General features: G+C 42.6%; 1 protein-coding gene across 4 annotated transcripts in view; it reads right to left on the bottom strand.

Annotated features, from left to right (window-relative positions):
- Positions 1-26,306, bottom strand: part of sipa1l1 (signal-induced proliferation-associated 1 like 1) — a 295,071-nt gene that overhangs the window by 263,775 nt on the left and 4,990 nt on the right. For 3 of the 4 annotated variants that reach the window (XR_006770346.1, XM_045721113.1, XM_045721112.1), the window contains exon 2: positions 586-687. The exons of the other annotated variant lie outside the window; for it this stretch is intronic. The gene's annotated coding sequence lies outside the window, so the exon portion shown is untranslated. The remainder of the gene's footprint in view (positions 1-585; positions 688-26,306) is intronic. 4 annotated transcript variants of the gene reach the window in all.

Raw genomic sequence — 26,306 nt, 5'->3', positions numbered from 1 at the left:
AAAGATTTAGATGCACTATTGTAAAGTGGTTGTTCCACTGGATATTATAAGGTGAATGCACCAATTTGTAAGTCGCTCTGGATAAGAGCGTCTGCTAAATGACTTAAATGTAAATGTAAATGTAAGATCAAGCTTCATGGTCACAGCAGAGACATTCAACCCCGCCCTCCTGGATCAAGATCCCTGTTGTCTAAATTGTTTTACACTTCCGGTAATACTGTATACCCTGGTCTAGTACAGCAACGGTATGACGGCATGAAAATGTGGATACCGTACAACCCTAACCTCCAATAGTGAAGTCTCAAGCCAACAAAGCTACACTTATTTGTTATGAATTAGATCAGGGGATGGGCAACTCCAGTCCTCGAGGGCCTGATCGGTGTCACAGTTTTGTCCCAGCCCCAGCTAACACACCTGACTCCAATCACCTAATCATGATCTTGAGTTTAGAATGCAATTTGATTAAATCAACTGTGTTTGCTAGGGAATAGTGAAGTTTCAAGCCAACAAAGCTTCCCCTTATGTGTTATGTATTAGAGGGTCCATCTCCTGCCATTTCAAGTTAAGCTACTAGGTTCTACCTACCTGCCATCATCTGTTGCTATCATCTGGAGTGTAAATGGAGACGTTTAGGTCTTTTTACACAGAAACATCTTCCACCTCCTGCTGTCTGCTGCAGTCAGACACCTGCAAGGCAGAAGTCTGAGGTCAGATCATTTTTCCTGGGATCGGAAACGTTAATAGCTGCCTTAACTGGGATATCCATCTTACAAGCTAGAGTAGTCAAAGTTCTCTCTCTAACAAACAGGCAGCTATTGAACACCATACATACAGTGTCCTAGAGTACTAAAAGTTTAATCAAATTAACAACGTTTATTTTCTTTTAAAACACACCAGCATAGCGTCTAGTCAACCCTCTCTCACTCAGGACCATCATGGAGTGATCGCAGTGAGTAATTCCTCAAAGTCTGCGTTTTCTCCTCTGGCACTGTGACTGTGTCCCAAATGGCACCCTATTCCCTACAGAAGCACCATAATAGTGCACTAGATAGGGAATAGGGTGATATTTGGGACGTAACCGCTGAGTGGACGTAAAGCAGGAAGTGTGTCGAGGAGGTCAGCCAAGAGCTACTGCCGTTATCACCAAATCAGGAATCAAAAAGGAGGGCAGGCTTACAGCCCAACCCTGGCCTGGCAGACTGGGAACTTATTTAGAAATCAGTGATCCATCTGAACTGTTTCTGATTAAAGGGCAATCTGGTGGAGATTATTCTCTGAGACTGACTTTGCAGGAATGGTGTTAAAACCACAATAAATCTCTTGACTCTGCTAAAGAAATAGTCTTGACCCCAAATGACCTACCGGGCCTCACAAGGACATACAAAGCCTTACAAATATTTTATTGGCTGTTGGTTTGGGTCAACTGAGAATTGGTGGTCTCTTCCTTTACAAAAAACGATGAACTATTTTCAAAGTAGCACTGTAATAAGATACCAATTTGTTATTGGATGAGATACAGCGCATTCAGAAAGTATTCAGACCCCTTCACTTTTTCCACATTTTGTTACCTTACAACCTTATTCTAAAATGGTTTGAACTACTTTTTTCCCTCATCAATCAACAGACAATATCCCAAAATGACAAAGCGAACAGGTTGACATTTTTGCAAATGTATAAAATAAAACAATTACTGAAATACCTCATTTCCATAAGTATTCAGACCCTTTGCTACGAGACTCGAAATTCAGCTCAGGTGCGTCCTGTTTCCATTGATCCTCCTTGAGATGTGTCTACAACTTGATTGATTTCTGCAGCATTGAAGGTCCCCAAGAACACAGTGGCCTCCATCATTCTTAAATGGAAGTATGGAACCACCAACACTCTTCCTAGAGCTGGCCGCCTAGCCAAACTGAGCAATCGGGGGAGAAGGGCCTTGGTCAGGGAGTTGACCAAAAACCCGATGGTCACTCTGACAGATCTCCAGAGTTCCTCTGTGGAGATGGGAGAACCTTTCAGAAGGACAACCATCTCTGCAGCACACCAACAATCAGGCCTTTATGGTAGAGTGGCCAGGCGGCAGCCACTGCTCAGTAAAAGGCACATGACAGCCTGCTTGGAGTTTGCCAAAAGACAGCTAAAGACTCTCAGACCATAAGAAACAAGATTCTCTGGTCTGATGAAACCAAGATTGAACTCTGTGGCCTGAATGCCAAGTGTCACGTCTGGAGGAAACCTGGTACCATCCCTACAGTGAAGCGTGGTGGTGGCAGCATCATGCTGTGGGGGCAGGGACTGTGAGAATAGTCAGGAGGGAAAGATGAACAGAGCAAAGTACAGAGATATCCTTAATGAAAACCTTCTCCAGAGCACTCAGGACCTCGGACTGGGGCGAAGGTTCACCTTCAAACAAAACAACGAAGACAGCCAAGACAAAGCAGGAGTGGCCTTGAGACAAGTCTCTGAATGTCCTTGAGCGTCCAGCAAGAGCCCGGACTTGAACCCGATCGAACATCTCTGGAGAGACCTGAAAATAGCTGTGCAGCGATGCTCCCCATCCAACCTGACAGAGCTTGAGAGGATCTGCAGAGAAGAATGGGAGAAACTCCCCAAATACAGGTGTGCCAAGTTTGTAGCGTCATACCCAAGAAGACTCGAGGCTGTAATCGCTGCCAAAGGTGCTTCAACAAAGTACTGAGTAAAGGTTCAGAATACTTATGTAAATGTGATATTAAAGTATTTATTTATAATTTTTTGCAAACATTTCTAAAAACCTGTTTTTTCTTTGTCATTATGGGGTATTGTGTGTAGAACAACTTAATCCATTTTTAGAATAAGGCTGTAACGTAACAAAATGTGGAAGTAGTGAGGGGTTCTGAAAACACTATAGTTGTGCCCACTTGTGTAGATCCTTCATGCTTCCTATTCAGCTCTTCCCAACCAGCTGGATCACCAGAGAGACAAAGGAACAGGAATATCAGTTGGGTCTGCAGCATGCCGCTCAGTGGGGCATTCAGTTTGGAACAGAACTCCAACTGACAGTGCAATACAAAGTAACTGCCAATTGCAGTTCAAGTAATGAATCCATTTAAAAAACGAGGCAGTAACTTGGCAACCGAACGTCAACATTAAAGCAAAAGTTATTCTCTCTAAAAACGTACAAGTCGTTTCACATCGCAGTCGGTCGATCTTCCTGTCGGTCATTGTGTCTTCTTGATAGATGGCTCCCATTGTGACAAACGCACAGTTACAAAGCCTGATTAGAACAGAGCCAAATGACTTACTAGTTCTGCAACTAACCTATACTAGGTTAGTTGTTATCATCTAGGCCTAATCAACAAGCACTTCACTAGTAAATTCAGTTATTTTAGTGTTGGGCTGGAACAAAGATGTCCACAGCACAACCAGGGATCCTCCAGGACCAGGAGTTGAAAACCATACAAGGTTAAAACATGACAGAAGCAAGACGCTGCACTGTAACCCTCAACCAGACGCTGCACTGTAGCCCTCAAACAGACGCTGCACTGTAACCCTCAACCAGACGCTGCACTGTAGCCCTCAACCAGACGCTGCACCGTAACCCCCAACCAGACGCTGCACCGTAGCCCCCAACCAGACGCTGCACCGTAGCCCCCAACCAGACGCTGCACCGTAGCCCCCAACCAGACGCTGCACCGTAGCCCCCAACCAGACGCTGCACCGTAGCCCCCAACCAGACGCTGCACCGTAGCCCCCAACCAGACGCTGCACTGTAACCCTCAACCAGACGCTGCACTGTAACCATCAACAAGAGGTTTGCTCTAGATTAAAAACTGAGGCCTTCCCAGTCCCTCCAGCCTGCAGTGCAGAACCATGACCAGGACAGGTCTTTCTCTAATCCCATCTGTTTCCTCTGCTGCTTGTGTGAACTTTGGACGTACAGTGAGGGAAAAAAGTATTTGATCCCCTGCTGATTTTGTACGTTTGCCCACTGACAAAGAAATTATCAGTCTATAATTTTAATGGTAGGTTTATTTGAACAGTGAGAGACAGAATAACAACAACAAAAAATCCAGAAAAACGCATGTCAAAAATGTTATAAAATGATTTGCATTTTAATGAGGGAAGTAAGTATTTGACCCCCTCTCCATCAGAAAGATTTCTGGCTCCCATGTGTCATTTATACAGGTAACATGCTGAGATTAGAAGCACACTCTTAAAGGGAGTGCTCCTAATCTCAGTTTATTACCTGTATAAAAGACACCTGTCCACAGAAGCAATCAATCAATCAGATTCCAAACTCTCCACCATGGCCAAGACCATAGAGCTCTCCAAGGATGACAGGGACAAGATTGTAGACCTATACAAGGCTGGAATGGGCTACAAGACCATCGCCAAGCAGTTTGGTGAGAAGGGACAACAGTTGGTGCGATTATTCGCAAATGGAAGAAACATAAAAGAACTGTCAATCTCCCTCGGCCTGGGGCTCCATGCAAGATCTCACCTCGTGGAGTTGCAATGATCATGAGAACGGTGAGGAATCAGCCCACAACTACACTGGAGGATCTTGTCAATGATCGCAAGGCAGCTGGGACCATAGTCACCAAGAAAACAATTGGTAAGACACTACGCCGTGAAGGACTGAAATCCTGCAGCGCCCATAAGGTCCCCCTGCTCAAGAAAGCACATATACATGCCCGTCTGAAGTTTGCCAATGAACATCTGAATGATTCAGAGGACAACTGGGTGAAAGTGTTGTGGTCAGATGAGACCAAAATGGAGCTCTTTGTCATCAACTCAACTCGCCGTGTTTGGAAGAGGAGGAATTCTGCCTATGACCCCAAGAACACCATCCCCACCGTCAAACATGGAGGTGGAAACATTATGCTTTGGGGGTGTTTTTCTGCTAAGGGCACAGGACAACTTCACCGCATCAAAGGGACGATGGACGGGGCCCATGTACCGTCAAATCTTGGGTGAGAACCTCCTTCCCCCCTGGGTCGTGGATGGGTATTCCAGCAAGACAATGACCCAAAACACACGGCCAAGGCAACAAAGGAGTGGCTCAAGAAGAAGCACATTAAGGTCCTGGAGTGGCCTAGCCAGTCTCCAGACCTTAATCCCATAGAAAATCTGTGGAGGGAGCTGAAGGTTCGAGTTGCCAAACATCAGCCTCGAAACCTTAATGACTTGGAGAAGATATGCAAAGAGGAGTGGGACAAAATCCCTCCGGAGATGTGTGCAAACCTGGTGGCCAACTACAAGAAACGTCTGACCTCTGTGATTGCCAACAAGGGTTTTGCCACCAAGTACTAAGTCATGTTTTTCAGAGGGGTCAAATACTTATTTCCCTCATTAAAATGCAAATAAATTTATAACATTTTTGACATGCGTTTTTTTCTGGATTTTTTTCTTGTTATTCTGTCTCTCACTGTTCAAATAAACCTACCATTAAAATTATAGACTGATCATTTCTTTGTCAGTGGGCAAACATACAAAATCAGCAGGGGATCAAATACTTTTTTCCCCTTACTGTACAGGGGGGGTACCAGCTGGGGCCATGGAGAGAAAAAGTGCAGTTTTGTTCAGTTCAACATCCTGGTTCTTTTGATGGATTCTACACCAACAACAAGCAAGGACAACTTCGATTCATCCATCTTCATGGACCATCGTGTTTGGATCTCGTTTTTCCAAGACATTTTCAGTATCACTCTCTCCCTAGCAGTCGAGGTGCAGCTGACGTCACTTCGGACCGTCACATCACCAGCATCACATGATGCCATCACTGAGTGACAAGTTGAGAGGGTTCTGAAATAGAACCGGTGGTGTATGAATGTTCTCTCCTCCGAGTACCTACCGACCACGCACTATCAGTGGGTCCAGGAGCTTAGAGCTCAGTGAATCATTATCTATGATAATGGCCAAGCCAAGTGACTCAACAGATTGCACATCTCAATCAATGGCCGCCATAGAAGAGGATGAGATGCAGATCATTGTGATAGTGTTACGGCAGTGGAGGAAGATCTGCTATAAGCCTACTACAGACTTGCATGGTGACAGAGGGAGAAATCTTTTGAGATTGAAAAGACCCTGTACGAGACTCTACATTAGGGTCAGGAAATCACTAGTTAGAAGCCCAAATTAAAAAGTGATAATAACAACCTGCCTGATAATAACAACCTGCCTGATAATAACAACCTGCCTGATAATAACAACCTGCCTGATAATAACAACCTGCCTGATAATAACAACCTGCCTGATGAAAACAAGCCTGATAATAACAACCTGCCTGATAATAACAACCTGCCTGATAATAACAACCTGCCTGATAATAACAACCTGCCTGATAATAACAACCTGCCTGGTGATAACAAGCATGATAGTAACAGCATTTTGTAGCATGACGCTTATGGTCAGTGGTTAGTAACATGTCCAATAATGTATTTGGTACAGTGGTAGAGCCGGTAGAAAACATCAATTTTTCTTCCCATGGCTACATTATAACAATTATGTAGTCTAGGCTGGAGCGAAAACATCACAACAGATTCTTGGTAAAAAAATAAATACAAAACGAGTTAGGGAAAACAAAGGGCTGCTGATTTGAACGTCAGGCCGGTTGAGACGCTGAGCAAATCCAAACTGCTTCCTAAATGGCACCGTAATGCCCTATATAGTGCACTACTTTTGACCAGGGACCGTAGGGTAGTAGGGCACTACTTTTGACCAGGGCCTAAAGGGTAGTAGGGCACTACTTTTGACCAAGGACCGTAGGGTGCCATTAGGGACACTCAAAGCTCAAAGCACATCTCGAGTTCTGAGATAAGGGATTTCTCTGACTAATGCCTCTTGCATACTGCAGCTATCTCCATCACACGTTTGCTCACATTTCCCAAAATGGCTTCTACTCAGGCAGGCAGGCAGGAAGGCAAGCAGGGAGACAGGCAGGGAGACAGGTTGGGAGACAAGGTCTGCAATTACCAAGTCCATGGGACAGTCAGAAAAGCACTTGCATTACTAATAACCAGCAGAATTCTTTTTAAAACACAACACCCTTAGACAGCTATTGAGGAACAAAACTATCCATGGCTGCGTCAGTAGGCAGGGGGATTTCATCAATGCTGAAAATACATTAAAAACAATGCTGCAAATACATTAAAAACAACGCTGCAAATACATTAAAAACAATGCTGCAAATACATTAAAAACAATTAAAGCACTTTCATTCATGGGATTTCTTGGATGACAAGGTGAGGAACGTTGTGTAGTTGTACATCTTGTGAGGGAGGAGCTAATAATAAAAACAAAAAAGGCTCCAACTGTGAAAAACCACTTAAAGTTGGATTTAACAGCCATTAACTCCATCAGTAGTCTAAGCCTATTTGAAACAGGTTTGAGGAGGTCGCGTATGAATAGAAAGGTGTTATAGAAAAGGCTAAATTAGCATTGTTGGGTTCAATTAAAAAGTCCATAACAACCGCTTTACAGGGCCACCAAAACAAAACACAACATTCCCTCTGCCACAACACCTCCTAGCCATGACTACTAGGTCACAGACTCACCTCCTAGCCATGACTACTAGGTCACAGACTCACCTCCTAGTCATGACACCTGCTTATAGTGATGTGCAGGTTCTTTCACCAGATATCTCATCCAAAAAGCTCCTGGATGTTAATAAAGATACTTGTAAGAATGTTCTATGGACAGATGAGTCAAAAGTATAACCTTCTGGACGACGATCCCTCTTTCAAGACCATATGGTCTTTCTCTCTCTCTGTCAGTTCATATGGTCTCTCTCTGTCAGTTCATATGGTCTCTCAATCTGTCAGTTCATATGGTCTCTCTCTCTCTCTCTCTCTCTCTGCCAGTTCATATGGTCTCTCTCTCTCTCTCTGTCAGTTCATATGGTCTCTCTCTGTCAGTTCATATGGTCTCTCTCTCTGTCAGTTCATATGGTCTCTCTGTCAGTTCATATGGTCTCTCTCTCTGCCAGTTCATATGGTCTCTCGCTCTCTCAGTTCATATGGTCTCTCTCCCTCCCTCTCTCTCTCTCTGTCAGTTCATATGGTCTCTCTCTGTCAGTTCATATGGTCTCTCTCTCTGTCAGTTCATATGGTCTCTCTCTCTGTCAGTTCATATGGTCTCTCTCTCTGTCAGTTCATATGGTCTCTCTCTCTGTCAGTTCATATGGTCTCTCTCTCTGTCAGTTCATATGGTCTCTCTCTGTCAGTTCATATGGTCTCTCTCTCTGTCAGTTCATATGGTCTCTCTCTCTGTCAGTTCATATGGTCTCTCTCTCTGTCAGTTCATATGGTCTCTCTCTGTCAGTTCATATGGTCTCTCTCTCTGTCAGTTCATATGGTCTCTCTCTCTGTCAGTTCATATGGTCTCTCTCTCTGTCAGTTCATATGGTCTCTCTCTGTCAGTTCATATGGTCTCTCTCTCTGTCAGTTCATATGGTCTCTCTCTCTGTCAGTTCATATGGTCTCTCTCTCTGTCAGTTCATATGGTCTCTCTCTCTGTCAGTTCATATGGTCTCTCTCTGTCAGTTCATATGGTCTCTCTCTGTCAGTTCATATGGTCTCTCTCTCTGCCAGTTCATATGGTCTCTCTCCCTCTCTCTCTGTCAGTTCATATGGTCTCTCTCTCTCTGTCAGTTCATATGGTCTCTCTCTCTCTGTCAGTTCATATGGTCTCTCTCTCTCTGTCAGTTCATATGGTCTCTCTCTCTCTGTCAGTTCATATGGTCTCTCTCTCTCTGTCAGTTCATATGGTCTCTCTCTCTCTGTCAGTTCATATGGTCTCTCTCTCTCTGTCAGTTCATATGGTCTCTCTCTCTCTGTCAGTTCATATGGTCTCTCTCTCTCTGTCAGTTCATATGGTCTCTCTCTCTCTGTCAGTTCATATGGTCTCTCTCTCTCTGTCAGTTCATATGGTCTCTCTCTCTGTCAGTTCATATGGTCTCTCTCTCTGTCAGTTCATATGGTCTCTCTCTCTGTCAGTTCATATGGTCTCTCTCTGTCAGTTCATATGGTCACTCTCTGTCAGTTCATATGGTCTCTCTCTGCCAGTTCATATGGTCTCTCTCTCTCTGTCAGTTCATATGGTCTCTCTCTCTCTGTCAGTTCATATGGTCTCTCTCTCTCTGTCAGTTCATATGGTCTCTCTCTCTGTCAGTTCATATGGTCTCTCTCTGTCAGTTCATATGGTCTCTCTCCCTCTCTCTCTCTGTCAGTTCATATGGTCTCTCTCTCTCTGTCAGTTCATATGGTCTCTCTCTCTCTGTCAGTTCATATGGTCTCTCTCTCTCTGTCAGTTCATATGGTCTCTCTCTCTCTGTCAGTTCATATGGTCTCTCTCTCTCTGTCAGTTCATATGGTCTCTCTCTCTCTGTCAGTTCATATGGTCTCTCTCTGTCAGTTCATATGGTCTCTCTCTGTCAGTTCATATGGTCTCTCTCTCTGTCAGTTCATATGGTCTCTCTCTCTGTCAGTTCATATGGTCTCTCTCTCTGTCAGTTCATATGGTCTCTCTCTCTGTCAGTTCATATGGTCTCTCTCTCTGTCAGTTCATATGGTCTCTCTCTCTGTCAGTTCATATGGTCTCTCTCTCTGTCAGTTCATATGGTCTCTCTGTCAGTTCATATGGTCTCTCTGTCAGTTCATATGGTCTCTCTGTCAGTTCATATGGTCTCTCTGTCAGTTCATATGGTCTCTCTGTCAGTTCATATGGTCTCTCTCTGTCAGTTCATATGGTCTCTCTCTGTCAGTTCATATGGTCTCTCTCTGTCAGTTCATATGGTCTCTCTCTGTCAGTTCATATGGTCTCTCTCTGTCAGTTCATATGGTCTCTCTCTGTCAGTTCATATGGTCTCTCTCTGTCAGTTCATATGGTCTCTCTCTGTCAGTTCATATGGTCTCTCTCTGTCAGTTCATATGGTCTCTCTCTGTCAGTTCATATGGTCTCTCTCTGTCAGTTCATATGGTCTCTCTCTGTCAGTTCATATGGCTCTCTCTCTGTCAGTTCATATGGTCTCTCTCTGTCAGTTCATATGGTTCTCTCTCTGTCAGTTCATATGGTCTCTCTCTGTCAGTTCATATGGTCTCTCTCTCTGTCAGTTCATATGGTCTCTCTCTCTCTGTCAGTTCATATGGTCTCTCTCTGTCAGTTCATATGGTCTCTCTCTGTCAGTTCATATGGTCTCTCTCTGTCAGTTCATATGGTCTCTCTCTCGGTCAGTTCATATGGCTTTGGCTAGGGTTTGGCAGGGCTGGAGTTATGGGTGGGCCTTACCGTACCTCCTTGCCTGTACAAATAAAATATTTAGATATTGATCATTTATTGGACCGAGACGCATGCCAACAGAAATACACATCAATCTCTGCCAGATAAAGCATCTGAGCGAAGGAAACAAGGCCTCTCTGTCTCAGTATGTGCAGCCCAGGTATCTGATGCTGTCTGTTCAAAAATAGTATGGTATGTCAGACTCTTTTTGTCCAGTTAGCATCAGATACATCGGCTACATATCTCATTCAGATGATTTCTACGGAGAGAAGTTTCAACCACGCCAATTGAAAGAAAGTTGGGGGATGCACAGTGCACTGTTTGGATGCTGGAATGTGCGAAGGGAACCTACTTTTTGAATAGGTAGCGAGTCCAATAGGTTTAAAGTAAATTGAAATAAATAGACCAGCCAAAGTGTATCGTTAGACACTTTTACATCTAAAGATCTCAGCTAAACATAGCCTAAGCATCTGTCGGACCATGGCTGCAGATAACATCAGAACGAAGGGGACTACAACTAAAAAGTTGCCAAAGTATTTATAATTGTTACAAAACAAGTGAAGGATAGAATGATGCGTCAAATGAAAACTTGAGATGTATTAAAATATATACATAGCCTGTACACTGAGTGTACAAAACATTAGGAACACCTTCCTAATATTGAGTTGCATCACCCCTTTTGCCCTCAGAACAGCCTCAATACGTCAGCTTTTATCTGGATTCACTTGGTCAGTCTGTCATGGAAAGAGCAGGTGTTCCTAATGTTTAGTACACTCAGCACAGGAAATTGCCATTTGGGATTCAAACATATAGTGGAATTACAGTAACTAAATTTGATTTTATTCTACAGTTTTACATTGGACTTAATTCAAAGCTTATTAAAACATTCTGGTCGTGAGCCAAATTATGTTGTGGTTCAAAGTAGTGAGATGAGAGATTAAGAACATGGACAAATAAATCACCATTCATATCTCATACCACTGAAACACCTTCCATAAGCTTTGATCATAATGGTCTGTGGCCCCCCCCCAAAAAAAACAATACCATTAACATAATCTGATCACAAAACCAGTTTACACAGAACAGAGCAAGAGCAGTTAACACATTTTTTTCAATTACCACCCACTCTGGCTACAATAATTTATTGTTCTTTCAATTGCAGTTACGTGGAACATGCCATTGACTCAATAAGGAGGAGCGAGGGAAAAATGGTTTCTTTCAAAAGAGGAGAGGAGCGCAGAATGGATAAGAGGGCATATGAAATTATTCTGTTGAGGCCTCCCGAGTGGCTCAGCCGTCTAAGGTACTGCATTGCAGTGCTTGAGGTGTCACTACAGACCCAGGTTCGATCCCAGGCTGTGTCACAACCAACCATGACCGGGAGTCCCATAGGGCGGCGCTCAATTGGCCCAGCGTCATCCGGGTTATGGGAGTGTTTGGCCAGGGGGGGGGCTTTACTTGGTTCATCGTGCTCTAGTGATTCTGTGTGGCGGGCCGGGCGCCTGCAGGCTGACTTCTGTCGTCAGTTGAATGGTGTTTCCTCCGACACATTGGTGCAGCTGGCTTCCGGGTCAAGCCGGCGGGTGTTAAGGAGCGAGGTTTGGCAGGTCATGTTTCGGAGGAAGCATGACTCGACCTTCACCTCTCCCGAGCCCGTTGTGGAGTTGCAACGATGAGACAAGATCGAAATCACGAAATTGGGGAGAAAGAAGCTGTAAAATAAAATAAATAAACCAAAATTATTCTGTCGAAGGAGGATCTCATGTGTGTGTGTAACCACTCAACAGCAAACCTACCCAGAGACTATAAGCATCTGCTAGGGAGAGAGAAAAGTCACATTCTTAACCTCAGTACTCTGTCAGGACAGGAGCTAGGCTAGATAACCCCAGTACTCTGTCAGGACAGGAGCTAGGCTAGATAACCCCAGTACTCTGTCAGGACAGGAGCTAGGCTAGATAACCCCAGTACTCTGTCAGGACAGGAGCTAGGCTAGATAACCCCAGTACTCTGTCAGGACAGGAGCTAGGCTAGATAACCCCAGTACTCTGTCAGGACAGGAGCTAGGCTAGATAACCCCAGTACTCTGTCAGGACAGGAGCTAGGCTAGATAACCCCAGTACTCTGTCAGGACAGGAGCTAGGCTAGATAACCCCAGTACTCTGTCAGGACAGGAGCTAGGCTAGATAACCCCAGTACTCTGTCAGGACAGGAGCTAGGCTAGATAACCCCAGTACTCTGTCAGGACAGGAGCTAGGCTAGATAAGACAGATTCTCTTAAGGTAGTAATGAAGGTTTGTTATCCTGTTACCCTCTTTATTAGCTTCCTGTGGAGCCAGAAACTGTAAGCATTGGAGGAGTGTTTTAAGTAGGATGTATATAACTATGATGTGAGAAATGTTTTTCTGTCTGATTACAGCTGTACAGAACTTTTGGGAAGAATTAAACTTGGTTAAAGCTACTCTATTGTCCGTAAGTTATTTACTCAGACAAATAAGAACCTAACAGATGTAACCGGACAGAAGCACAACAGCAGCACTGGCTTAGCTTCCAACCCTGGAGCAAAGAGAGAAAGGAGTGAGGGAAGGGGTTAGGAATGAGGGTGAGGAGAACAGAGAGAAGGGAGTGAGGGAAGGGGTTAGGAATGAGCGAGAGGGTGAGGAGAACAGAGAGAAGGGAGTGAGGGAAGGGGTTAGGAATGAGTGAGAGGGTGAGGAGAACAGAGAGAAGGGAGTGAGGGAAGGGGTTAGGAATGAGTGAGAGGGTGAGGAGAACAGAGAGAAGGGAGTGAGGGAAGGGGTTAGGAATGAGTGAGAGGGTGAGGAGAACAGAGAGAAGGGAGTGAGGGAAGGGGTTAGGAATGAGTGAGAGGGTGAGGAGAACAGAGAGAAGGAAGTGAGATACAGAGGAGATTAAGTAATGGGAGGTACTGGAAAACGAGAAGGTAAAAAGAGGAAGGGGTAGAAAAGCGAGGGAGTGAGAAAGGATAAAGAACTGTATATACTTTCGTTTCAGATCCTCTCAGGGCTTTGCAGGCAAGCTGGGCAGAATCAAACTTGAAATGGGGATTGGCGAGAAGGAGGGTTTAAATGACCTCTTTTCCCTGACTTTGTAAGCACCAGCCAGATAGTTCTCTCAGTGAGTGAAGGCACTGCCAAAACCCCTGCCTGGCCGTCCTACTTACAGCTTTATATAAGAATGAGCCCCGCTTGGAGTGGTCAGAGCGACAAGTTAGTAAGTCAGTTTGGGGATTCAATATCCGATCTGATTTTTCCTGCCGCACAGTGCATTACAGGGAAATATGAGTGGAATGGGAATTTAGGCTAGTTACAGAAGTGACTGAATTAGGGATGGGCATTTGACTGTTTGAGTAATCACATGATTAAAAAAAATAAAAAATAAAATAAAACTCTTCTACAGAAAAAGAAAAGGCCTGAAGTAGAAAAAAAATAAGCTTATACATGGAAATGTAGGCTTATACATGGAAATGTAGGCTTATACATGGAAATGTAGGCTTATAAATGTGCCTATTTGGGGATCTGATACTATTTCTGATTGTCTTAACTCGCCATCACTGTGGAGCTTCTCAAAGTCATTTTTTTCTTCCCCTCAAAAAAGTAAGTAAACAAAGTGTTTACACATCCATTGAGAATGACAATAGTTCCTCAACGTGGCCCATTTGTAATAATCTTTCTAGCTCTCTCCCTTTCGATAACCACTCAGCATGAAAGGGGGAAAAAAGATCATGCTCTGATCCAGTGGAAATGTCATACTTTTTATTTTTAAAGACTTACCTGATTACTTCTTATCCCTGAGCAAACAGCCTACTCTCTGGCAGACAGCCTACTCTCTGGCAGACAGCCTACTCTCTGGCAGACAGCCTACTCTCTGGCAGACAGCCTACTCTCTGGCAGACAGCCTACTCTCTGGCAGACAGCCTACTCTCTGGCGCAGGAAATTAATGGCCCAGAATATTTTATACAATGTTACAAGTTAGCTAGCAGGGCCCAAGTTAATAGTTGATACAATGTTTCAAGTTCCTTGCAGACAGGCCATGCATAGCCAATGTGATTTATAGGATATTTATTTTTGATCCTAATATTTTCGTCCTGCAATGTTAATTGTTGGCTTTATGTAGGCTATTTTTACATATCGGCAATAGAAAAGTTACTTTTAGATTGGTATCATTTAGATATCATTTTGGAATAACCACATAACATAGATTGAGATATGAAGACATTACTATAAACGAAATGAAACTATTCCACATGAAAACCATAACCGGCACGCAGATCAGTAGAAATGGTACCATAAATTGACACTCCAAATGGTAAAAGATGGCCGACCACTGGTGTAGCCTATTACCAGCAGCTTCAGGAGCGTAATGGCAGAATCTGCAAAGGCCAGAAGAAGTGGGGTGGGACACAGGTTTTTTTTCTTCTTGTTAGGCTATACTGATCTCTGGCTCCTTCTTTAGTAATCTGTGTGTCTTGATTTTTAAATCGCAGTGCTTAAAGCATCAGGCAAAGTAGCCTACATATATTTTATTAAAACATAGAGTGTGTCTAAACGATTGGTCAAAAGAACAGACGACTCTCGGTCGACCCCAAAAAAAAAATGTGTCGGCGACAGCCCTAATATACAGTCAATAAAAAAGCAAGTGACATTTAAGATGAATTTATTGAAACCGTAATATCAACTGGTTATATCATGGAACACAATCTGTACTATCAACTAGTCCATGGACTCATGCTGCTTACGCCAAATCCTGACTCTGTCATCAGCATGACGCAACGGGAACCAGGATTCATCAGACCAGAATGTTATTTCCACTCCTCAGTTGTCCAGTGTTGGTGATGGCGCGCCCACTGGAGACGCTTCTTCTTGTTTTTAGCTGATAGGAGTGGAACCCAGTGTGGTCGTCTGCTGCAATATCCCATCCCTGACAAGGACCGACGAGTTGTGTGTTCTGAGACGCCCATCTGCACCACTGTTGTACTGCGCTGTTATTTGCCTGTTTGTGGACCTGCCTGTTAGCTTCCACGATTCTTGCCATTCTCCTTCAAACTCTCATCAACAAGCTGTTTGGACCACAGGACCACCGCTGACTGGATGATTTTTTTTGTTTGTCGCACCATTCTCAGTAAACCCGAGCAGGGTTGACCCCATTTAGTCGACTGGTCGATTGTTTGGTAGACGGGCCGTTGGTCGACCGAGATTTCTTTAGTCGAGCAGTCTCGATCTAATTTTTGCACCGGTCTCAGTTGACTAATCCATTGCGCAGGTCACAGGGATGGCATAGTCCATCACTCGAAGATATGCGACAGTGAAATTCTATATGGTTATATTATGTAAAAATAATGGTGAAACATTAATACATCTAATATTGTTGTATGACAAAATGTGCTTTCTCCAGCGTTGGATATGGCTGCTGGCTGCGGTTCTGAAAAATTATCTTCAGTGTCCCATAGAATTGGCACCTTTCCCTATGTTGCTATGTGCATAATAGTAAAATTAACCAGCATATTGGGATTGAAAACAATGCCTTAAGCCCCATTCGGATGGGATTCGTTTTACTGGGCGGTGGTTGGGTAATTATGTGCACAAGCACAAAACATATCTGTAATTTTAGTCCTGTCGGAATCAGTCATGTCAGTAATTTGTACATGGCAGGAGAGAAACAAATCTAGCCAGAATAACCAGTTTTTTGGCAAACTTCAAAGTCCTCTGATAATACTAGTCCCGTGCAAATCGACATCCCTGTGTTGAGAGAAATGTCTGAGTTTGACAGGTGGTTTGAGCAAGAAAACAATAACTGATTCAATAAAATGAATTTACTGCTGCGCATAGCCTATATATACACAACTGACCTAAACGTTTGGAAATGATAAGTTCAATTTCACGTTCAATAGACTGAAAACGCATCTGAAATGCAAGTTTAACGTTAAGCTCAAATCTGAAGGCTGGGGGGGGGGGCGGCATTTAGGACGTCTACTGCGGATCGCTGAAATAGCCTTAATGATTCTGAACACACTTCCTCAATTCAAATATTATGGCGACACTATACCAAAGATGGTTTGGAATAGAGGTCGACCGATTAATCAGAATGGCCGATTTCAAGTTTTCATAACAAATCGGTAATAGGTATTTTTGGACACCGATTTGCCGATTTTTGTTTTTTACTTTAACTAGGCAAGTCAGTTAAGAACACATTCTTATTTTCAATGACGGCCTAGGAACGGTGGGTTAACTGCCTTGTTCAGGGACAGAATGACAGATTTTTACCTTGTCAGCTCGGGGATTCAATCTTGCAACCTTACGGTTAACTAGTCCAACGCTCTAACCACCTGCTTTACATTGCACTCCACGAGGAGTCTCCGTGGCAGGCTGACCACCTGTTACGCGAGGGCAGCAAGAAGCCAAGGTAAGTTGCTAGCTAGCATTAAACTTATCTTATAAAAAATAATCAAATCTTAACATAATCACTAATTAACTACACATGGTTGATGATATTACTAGTTTATCTAACGTGTCCTACGTTGCATATAATCGATGCAGTGCCTGTTAAATTCTCATTGAATCACAGCCTACTTCGACAAACGGGTGATGATTTAACAAGCGCATTTGCAAAAAAAAGCACTGTCGTTGCACCAATGTACCTAACCCTAAACATCAATGCCTTTCTTTAAAATCAATACACAAGTATATCTTTTTAAACCTGCATATTTAGTTAATATTGCCTGCTAACATGAATTTCTTATAACTAGGGAAATTGTGTCACTTCTCTCGCATTCCGTGCAAGCAGTCAGGGTATATGCAGCAGTTTGGGCCGCCTGGCTCATTGCGAACTGTGTGAAATCCATTTATTCCTAACAAAGGCCATAATTAATTTGCCAGAATTGTACATAATTATGACATAACATTGAAGTTTGTACAATGTAACAGGAATATTTAGACTTAGGGATGCCATCCGTTAGATGAAATACGGAACGGTTCCGTATTTCACTGAAAGAATAAACATTTTGTTTTCGAAATGATAGTTTCCGGATTGGACCATTTTAATGACCAAAGGCTCGTATTTCTGTGTCTTATTATGTTATAATTAAGTCTATGATTTGATAGAGCAGTCTGAGCGATGCTAGGCACCAGCAGGCTCGTAAGCATTCATTCAAACAGCACTTTCGTGCATTTGCCAGCAGCTCTTCGCAATGCTTCAAGCAAAGTGGTTTATGACTTCAAGCCTATCAACTCCCGAGATTAGGCTGGTGTAACCGATGTGAAATGGCTAGCTAGTTAGCGGGGTGCGCGCTAATAGCATTTGAAACGTCACTCGCTCAGACTTGGAGTAGTTGTTCCCCTTGCTCTGCATGGGTAACGCTGCTTCGAGGGTGGCTGTTGTCGATGTGTTCCTGGTTCGAGCCCAGGTAGGAGCGAGGAGAGGGACGGAAGCTATACTGTTACACTGGCAATACTAAAGTGCCTATAAGAACATCCAATAGTCAAAAGGTATATGAAATACAAATCGTATAGAGAGAAATAGTCCTATAATTCCTATAATAACTACAACCTAAAACTTCTTACCTGGGAATATTCAAGACTCATGTTAAAAGTAACCACCAGCTTTCATATGTTCTCATGTTCTGAGCAAGGAACTTAAATGTTAGCTTTTAACATGGCACATATTGCACTTTTAATTTCTTCTCCAACACTTTGTTTTTGCATTATTTAAACCAAATTGAACATGTTTCATTATTTATTTGAGGCTAAATTGATTTTATTGATGTATTAAGTTAAAATAAGTGTTCATTCAGTATTGTTATAATTGTCATTATTACAAATAAAAATAAAATGTAAAAATAAATAAAAATCGTGCAATTAATCGGTATCGGCTTTTTTTGGCCCTCCGATAATCGGTATCGGCGTTGAAAAAAAAAAATCATAAAATCGGTCGACCTCTAGTTCGGAATGGTTTAGAAACTTGGGAATCAAGCTTGAGTTATCAGTGTAGCCTTATCGCCTGGACTATTTTCACACCTAGAAGAAATAAAAACTCCAGGCTTCCGTCATAACAATCAATTTATTGGAGAAAAAAATGATAATTACAGGAGGCAGTTTGGAAAAAAACGAATCCAGTCCGAATCGTCCTCTAGAATAACAGACATTCTGGGGTAATATTTACATAACCAATGTTCTCTAGTAATACTAGTCCCGTGCAAATAGGGCTTAGCCTAATTGTAAGAAAATTGAGGAGAGAGCAAACCAACTTAATTAGGTCTACAATCAATAGCCTAACTGTTAGATGTGCCTGGCTTTATAAATCATCCATATATAGTACCAGACAAAAGTTATAACACCTACTCATTCAAGGGTTTCTCTCAATTTGTACTATTTTCTACATTGTAGAATAATTGTGAAGACATCAAAACTACGAAATATCACATGGAATCATGTAGTAACTGTTATGTTCTAAATAACAAAGTAAAAAGGGACGGACAACTATAAAAGCTCAAACCAAGTTTATTCACCCAATGGGTCAGACAGCTGAACAGATAAAGACAGGTTCCCACCATGTCCATATACTCCAATAAGGGGACCTCCTCCTTCCCTCTAAACATAACATCTTTATTGCTAGGCAGGAAGTTAAGTGATGTGAGTAATAAACTGTTCCTTCTCCCTTAATGTGACCTGAACTGGCCCCCATTCCTCACTAAAACACATCTCTCCACCCTTATCAGTGACCTGACCTCAACCCTCATTCCTCACTAAACCACAGCTCTCAACCCTCATCAGTGAACTGACCTGAGCCCCCATTCCTCACTAAACCACAGCTCTCCACCCTCCTCAGTGAACTGACCTGAGCCCCCATTCCTCACTAAACCACAGCTCTCCACCCTCCTCAGTGAACTGACCTGAGCCCCCATTCCTCACTAAACCACAGCTCTCCACCCTCCTCAGTGAACTGACCTGAGCCCCCATTCCTCACTAAACCACAGCTCTCCACCCTCATCAGTGAACTGACCTGAGCCCCCATTCCTCACTAAACCACAGCTCTCCACCCTCCTCAGTGACCGCAGCCATGTGATGGCCTTTCCCTTACTCAGTAACATTCCAAGCCCTGGTTCATATCCAACCTTAATTAAATCAACCATATACATTCCTCCTACAGATAACCACTAACTTCTGATGTAGAAGCCAGACTGTGGCCCTTCTCCTTTTCATAGGATACCTGATGATTAACAATATTTCAAGTTTAGAAGTCAGAACCCTTCATAACCAATAAAAAGTGGTAAACAAATCAAAATATATTTTATATAGGAGATTCTTCAAAGTAGACACCCTCTACCTTGATGACAGCTTTGCACACTCTTGGCATTCTCTCAACCAGCTTCATGAGGTAGTCACCTGGAATGCATTTCAATTAACAGGTGTGCCTTGTTAAAAGTTAATTTGTGGAATTTCTTTCCTTCTTAATACATTTGAGCCAATCAGTTGTGTTGTGACAAGGTAGGGGTGGTATATAGAAGATAGCCCAATTTGGTAAAAGACCAAGTCCATATTATGGCAAGAACATCTCAAAGAAGACATAAAAGGTCAGTCAATCCAGAAAATGTCAAGAACTTTAAAAGGTCATCAAGTGCAGTTGCAAAAACCATCATGCGCTATGATGAAACTGGCTCTCATGAAGACCGCAACAGGAAAGGAAGACCCAGAGTTACCTCTGCAGCTGAGGATAAGTTCATTAGAGTTACCTGCCTCAGAAATTTCACCACAAATAAATGTGTCACAGAGTTCCAGTAACAGACACATCTCAACATCAACTATTCAGAAGAGACTGTGACAAATCAGGCCTTAATGGTTGAATTGCTGCAAAGAAAACACTCCTAAAGGAGAGACTTGCTTGGGCCAAGAAACATGAGCAATGGACATTAGACTGGTGGAAATCTGTCCTTTGGTCTGATGAGTCCAAATTGGAGATTTTGGGTTCCAACTGCCATGTCTTTATGAGACGCAGAGTAGGTGAACGGATGATCTCTGCATGTGTGGTGTCCACCGTGAAGCATGGAGGATGAGGTGTGATGTTGATTTACTGGTGACACGGTCTGTGATTTATTTAGAATTCAATGCACACTTAACGAGAGTCTTGTCTTTAAAATGGTGTAAAATAGTCATGTTTGAAAAATTGAAGTTTTTGCATTTTTGAGGTATTTGAATAACGCGCCACGGGATTACACTGGCTGTTGAGTAGGTGGGACGCAAGCGTCCCACCTAGCCCATAGAGATTAACCAGCATGGCTACCACAACATTCTAAAGCGATATGCCATCCCATCTGGTTTGCGCTTAGTGGGACTATCAATTGTTTTTCAACAGGACAATAACTGAAAACACACCTCCAGGCTGTGTAAGGGCTATTTGACCAAGAAAGAGAGTGATGGTGCAGCATCAGATGACCGAGCCTCCACAATCACCCGACCTCAACACAATTGAGATGGTTTGTGATAAGTTAAACCACAGAGTGAAGGAAAAGCAGCTAACAAGTGCTCAGCATATGTGGGAACTCCTTCAAGAGTGTTGGAAAAGTATTCCTCATGAAGCTGGTTGAGAGAATGCCAAGAGTATGCAAAGCTGTCATCAAGGCAAAGCGTGGCTACTTTGAAGAATCTCAAATATAAAACATTTTGATTTGTTTAACACATTTTTGGTTACTACATGATTCCATGTGTTATTTCATAGTTTTGATGCCTTATTCTACAATGTAGAAAACAGTAAAAATAAAGAAAATCCCTTGAATGAGTAGGTGTGTCCAAACTTGTGACTGGTACTGTGTATATACAGATGTGAGACAGATATTGGGTCTGTTGCCTGTTTGAGTGTTTGTTTAATAGCCTACTGATTCCGTGAGCACCAAGCATCATGCAACAGCAAAATGTCAGATAAAACAATTTCGCAGATTTGTCTGTTTTTAATCTTTGCTATGAAGTAAAAGATTTACAATTTGTTTTTCATTAGAATACACTGGCACAACTTATAATTTATTTAGTGTTGTTTACACTGTTCCAAACAGACAGAAAGATCATATAATTTATTTAGTGTTGTTTACACTGTACCAAACAGGCAGAAAGATCATATCGTAATCTAACAGCACCTGTTTGTCATACATAATATGCACTCAGCTCTCACTCCTATACTCTTTCTTATTGTTATTATTACAATCATCATAATCATCACTATAGTAATAAGTAAAGTCGTTATCATTAGTAGGATTCGTATAGCAGCCTCGTATCACCACCATCGAGCTGTAGGCCTAAGAGCACGTCCTGTTTAGTCTTAGTCGTAACTTACTTTGGCTTATATTTTATTATATAGGCTACTGTATCAATCATTCATTAGTTTGTGCCATCACACAGCATATGAGACATTCATGCTTTGAAATGCAATCAAGCATTTTAGTTTTAAAATTAAATAACAAAAAAGGGAGTTTTGAATAATTAGTGTAAACAATACATAAAACGCAATTCACAATCGCATGCACCTGTTTAATCTGCTGTAATAAAGGCCGTATATAATGTTTTTTATCTCCGTTACAACAGACTCTCTGATACACTTCTTTATTAAGTGTTGTTTACACTGTTCTAAATGGTCATAAAAAAGTATAAATATTGTAATCTAACAGCAACTGTTCAGCTCACAAAATCCTCACCCAATGATTTCTCCTCTACCCTCCTTTGTCTTGACCTCCAGTAGGTTCACAAGAGGCTGAATATATCTCTCAGGAGAGCGAGGGAATCAGTGGCCCTCTGTCCACTAGCGGTTCAGGGGGGGGCAGTGTCTCTGTAGTGATGCGCCGATATGACATTTTTGGCCATTACCATTATCCGATACTTTCCTTGCAAAAAAAAACAGATACCGATATTTAAATTTTTTGCAGCCTTTTAAGCATCCTAGTACAGTCAAATAGTTAACACACACACGCAGCGGTCTAAGGCACTGCATCTCAGTGCAAGAGGCGTCACTACAGTCCCTGGTTCGAATCCAGGCTGTAACACATCCGGCCGTGATTGAGAGTGCCATAGGGCGCGCACAATTGGCCCAGCGTTGCCCAGGCCATCATTGTAAATAAGAATTTGTTCTTAACTGACTTGCCTAGTTAAATAAAGGATACACACACACACACACACACACACACACACACACACACACACACACACACACACAAAAACGTTATTTTGTTGGCATTTACATATGTCCCCATTACCAGTAAAACATAATCAAAACCTATTTCTTCACTTACTTGCTGTGCGGTTTCATTGTTCATTTGTTCAGTCATTTCTTTCTCAACCACGATTTCTATGGAACGCCGTTTGGGTCTTTGCATGTCAACAAAATAAAAGTAAAATAACACAACATAATCTGTTTCAGTAGCTATAGTTAGCGAGCTAACTACAAAACTAGGTGTTATAATCTAAAATAACTAATTTATAAGACAGTTCTAATTTGATTCATGGTTGTCGGACCCATCTATGTGAAGCTAGCCACAATAAGGATTAGCCACAATAGTGGACTTTGTGGTTAGGCTTCAAAATAAAAGTATGGCATAATTCTAATATTTGTATTCATTTCCATCACTGTCAATGACATACTTTTATTTTGAAGAGAGACCGCAAATTCCACTATTGTGCCTAATCCTTATTGTGGCTAGCTTCACAAAACATAACCCGGTCCAGTCGAGCCTCACTAGCCAGATGAAGCTAGCTGGCTGCTTATAACATTAGCTTTGAGCAACAGGGTTAAGTACCTGGCTAGCTATTTATTTTCCTGAACTGAAGTTCAATTTCAATAGGCGAACAACAAGTGGCAACCTAGCTAATACTTACAAGGATCCCTAAATCATTGCTAAGAATAATGAAAATGACTGCAGTCATTGTTTTCAGGCTGGTTGTATTGGTGCTAGCTAGGTACCAAGCTAAAAGCTAGTTATCCCAGAAGTTGCGGTCAAACAAATTATGCTTTATTACCAACGCGATATTGTAAACACATCGTTCGTGGCCGATGTTTGCTTGTTTAGTGACTTTCTTGTACAGCTTTGACAGCGCTACTGTGTCTTTTTTGACACGCAGAGACCCAAACGGCATTCCGTAATACACATGTCATGATGCTAATATTACTGTGTAAATCCGGTAGGGCAACATCTGAAAAATAGTGCACTTCGTAGTGTGTCCTGGTGCTCGACCAGTCAGCGAAAGCCAACGTCACCCACAACAGAGAACGGTTGATTGTCAAGGGCAATGAATTCCATTATCTTGGCTTTAATGGATTTCACCTTTGAGTTGTCTCTCTGAAATGTTGTTACTCTTTCAAATGACTGCTCGACTTGTTGACTGCTCGATCCACACAGCAGACATTGTGGGCTAGGTTAGGAATGCTGTGTTGCACGTTTAGCGCAACATTTTACGTGGCGTTATTACGTCATGTAACTACGTTGTATAGGTATGCTTGGTAGCTTTGACATCAATTTTTAACATTGGCGTTAAACTAGACATCAGCCGATAACGATGTTGGCATTTTTAGCTAATACCGTCCGATTCCGATATGTTCACCAATATATCGTGCATCCCTAATTGAGAGCATACGTCATTGACCGAAAAACTTGAATTGTCACAACTTGTTGTGTTTTTGTCCTCCAGTGGCTAACTAGCTAAAATGGACTTGTGGTATTACTTAAGTCTCCGTACTGGCCAATGAATATAACGGCGATTCTGATCCAACCATTAATTCATACATGGTTGTGCCCCGACCTGAGAGGATGGAAGTTCAATATGTAGCTAGATGTAGAATGTTAACTAGCTAACGTCGCCCACTAATGGAAGTTAGGCTAGCGAGCAAGCATTTTAGCCAGGTAGCCTGGCCGTTTTGTCAACATGAAAGAGAGGATGGCATTGGCGTTTCTCTACAAGGAGAGTGAGTCAACATGTTTTTCTACTTGCACGAACGCGCATGCACACATCAGAACCATGGGTAGCCACGTCATATTTAGCTTAGTTGATTGGACTGAATTGTTTTTGGTATATTGTTGATGTTACTGTATTAGACTAAGCATAGGTGATTTGATGATGTTGAAATGTTGAAGTTAAAAATGTTGCTGGAATAGTGGAGGCAGCTCCTGTTCTCTTTGCGACTCGCGCTAATTCTCTGTGGTTCTAAATCAATAGTTGTTCGTGGTCCGAATGTGGCAGAAACATTAACTTGCTTGACCCCGCTGTAGGTCATGTAACTGTCTGTTACTGTACATGCAATATGCTTTGTGGACTTCACTGGACAGAGGTTGCTATCCGGTTTTGTGATAAAACAAAAAAGGTGTGGTTGACTTCATTCTGCCACTGTGTCTTCTTATTGTCAAGGCCTTTAGGCCTGTGTGTGTGTGTGTGTATGTATATACACATACACAGTGGGGAGAACAAGTATTTGATACACTGCCGATTTTGCAGGTTTTCCTACTTACAAAGCATGTAGAGGTCTGTAATTTTTATCATAGGTACACTTCAACTGTGAGAGACGGAATCTAAAACAAAAATCCAGACAATCACATTGTATGATTTTTAAGTAATTAATTTGCATTTTATTGCATGACATACCAACCAGTAAGAATTCCGTCTCTCACAGACCTCTTAGTTTTTCTTTAAGAAGCCCTCCTGTTCTCCACTCATTACCTGTGTTAACTGCACCTGTTTGAACTCGTTACCTGTATAAAAGACACCTGTCCACACACTCAATCAAACAGACTCCAACCTCTCCACAATGGCCAAGACCAGAGAGCTGTGTAAGGACATCAGGGATAAAATTGTAGACCTGCACAAGGCTGGGATGGGCTACAGGACAATAGGCATGCAGCTTGGTGAGAAGGCAACAACTGTTGGCGCAATTATTAGAAAATGGAAGAAGTTCAAGATGACGGTCAATCACCCTCGGTCTGGGGCTGCATGCAAGATCTCACCTTGTGGGGCATCAATGATCATGAGGAAGGTGAGGGATCAGCCCAGAACTACACGGCAGGACCTGGTCAATGACCTGAAGAGAGCTGGGACCACAGTCTCAAAGAAAATCATTAGTAACACACTACGCCATCATGGAATAAAATCTTGCAGCGCACGCAAGGTCCCCCTGCTCAAGCCAGTGCATGTCCAGGCCCGTCTGAAGTTTGCCAATGACCATCTGGATGATCCAGAGGAGGAATGGGAGAAGGTCATGTGGTCTGATGAGACAAAAATAGAGCTTTTTGGTTCAAACTCCACTCGCCGTGTTTGGAGGAAGAAGAAGGATGAGTAGAACCCCAAGAACACCATCCCAACCGTGAAGCATGGAGGTGGAAACATAATTCTTTGGGGATGCTTTTCTGCAAAGGGGACAGGACGACTGCACCGTATTGAGGGGAGGATGGATGGGGCCATGTATCGTGAGATCTTGGCCAACAACCTCCTTCCCTCAGTAAGAGCATTGAAGATGGGTCGTGGCTGGGTCTTCCAGCATGAAAACGACCCGAAACACACAGCCAGGGCAACTAAGGAGTGGCTCCGTAAGAAGCATCTCAAGGTCCTGGAGTGGCCTAGCCAGTCTCCAGACCTGAACCCAATAGAAAATCTTTGGAGGGAGCTGAAAGTCCGTATTGCCCAGCGACAGCCCCGAAACCTGAAGGATCTGGAGAAGGTCTGTATGGAGGAGTGGGCCAAAATCCCTGCTGCAGTGTGTGCAAACCTGGTCAAGAACTACAGGAAACGTATGATCTCTGTAATTGCAAACAAAGGTTTCTGTACCAAATATTAAGTTCTGCTTTTCTGATGTATCAAATACTTATGTCATGCAATAAAATGCAAATTAATTACTTTAAAAAAATCATACAATGTGATTTTCTGTATTTTTGTTTTCGATTCCATCTCTCACAGTTGAAGTGCACCTATGATAAAAATTACAGATCTCTACATGCTTTGTAAGTAGGAAAACCTGCAAAATCGGCAGTGTATCAAATACTTGTTCACCCCACTGTGTGTGTGTGTGTGTG

This window comes from Salmo salar, chromosome ssa06 (genome assembly GCF_905237065.1).
Source record: "Salmo salar chromosome ssa06, Ssal_v3.1, whole genome shotgun sequence".
NCBI classification, from domain to species: domain Eukaryota; kingdom Metazoa; phylum Chordata; class Actinopteri; order Salmoniformes; family Salmonidae; genus Salmo; species Salmo salar.
Note: the sequence above shows the minus strand (reverse complement) of the source record. Positions and strands in the feature narration are given on the sequence as shown.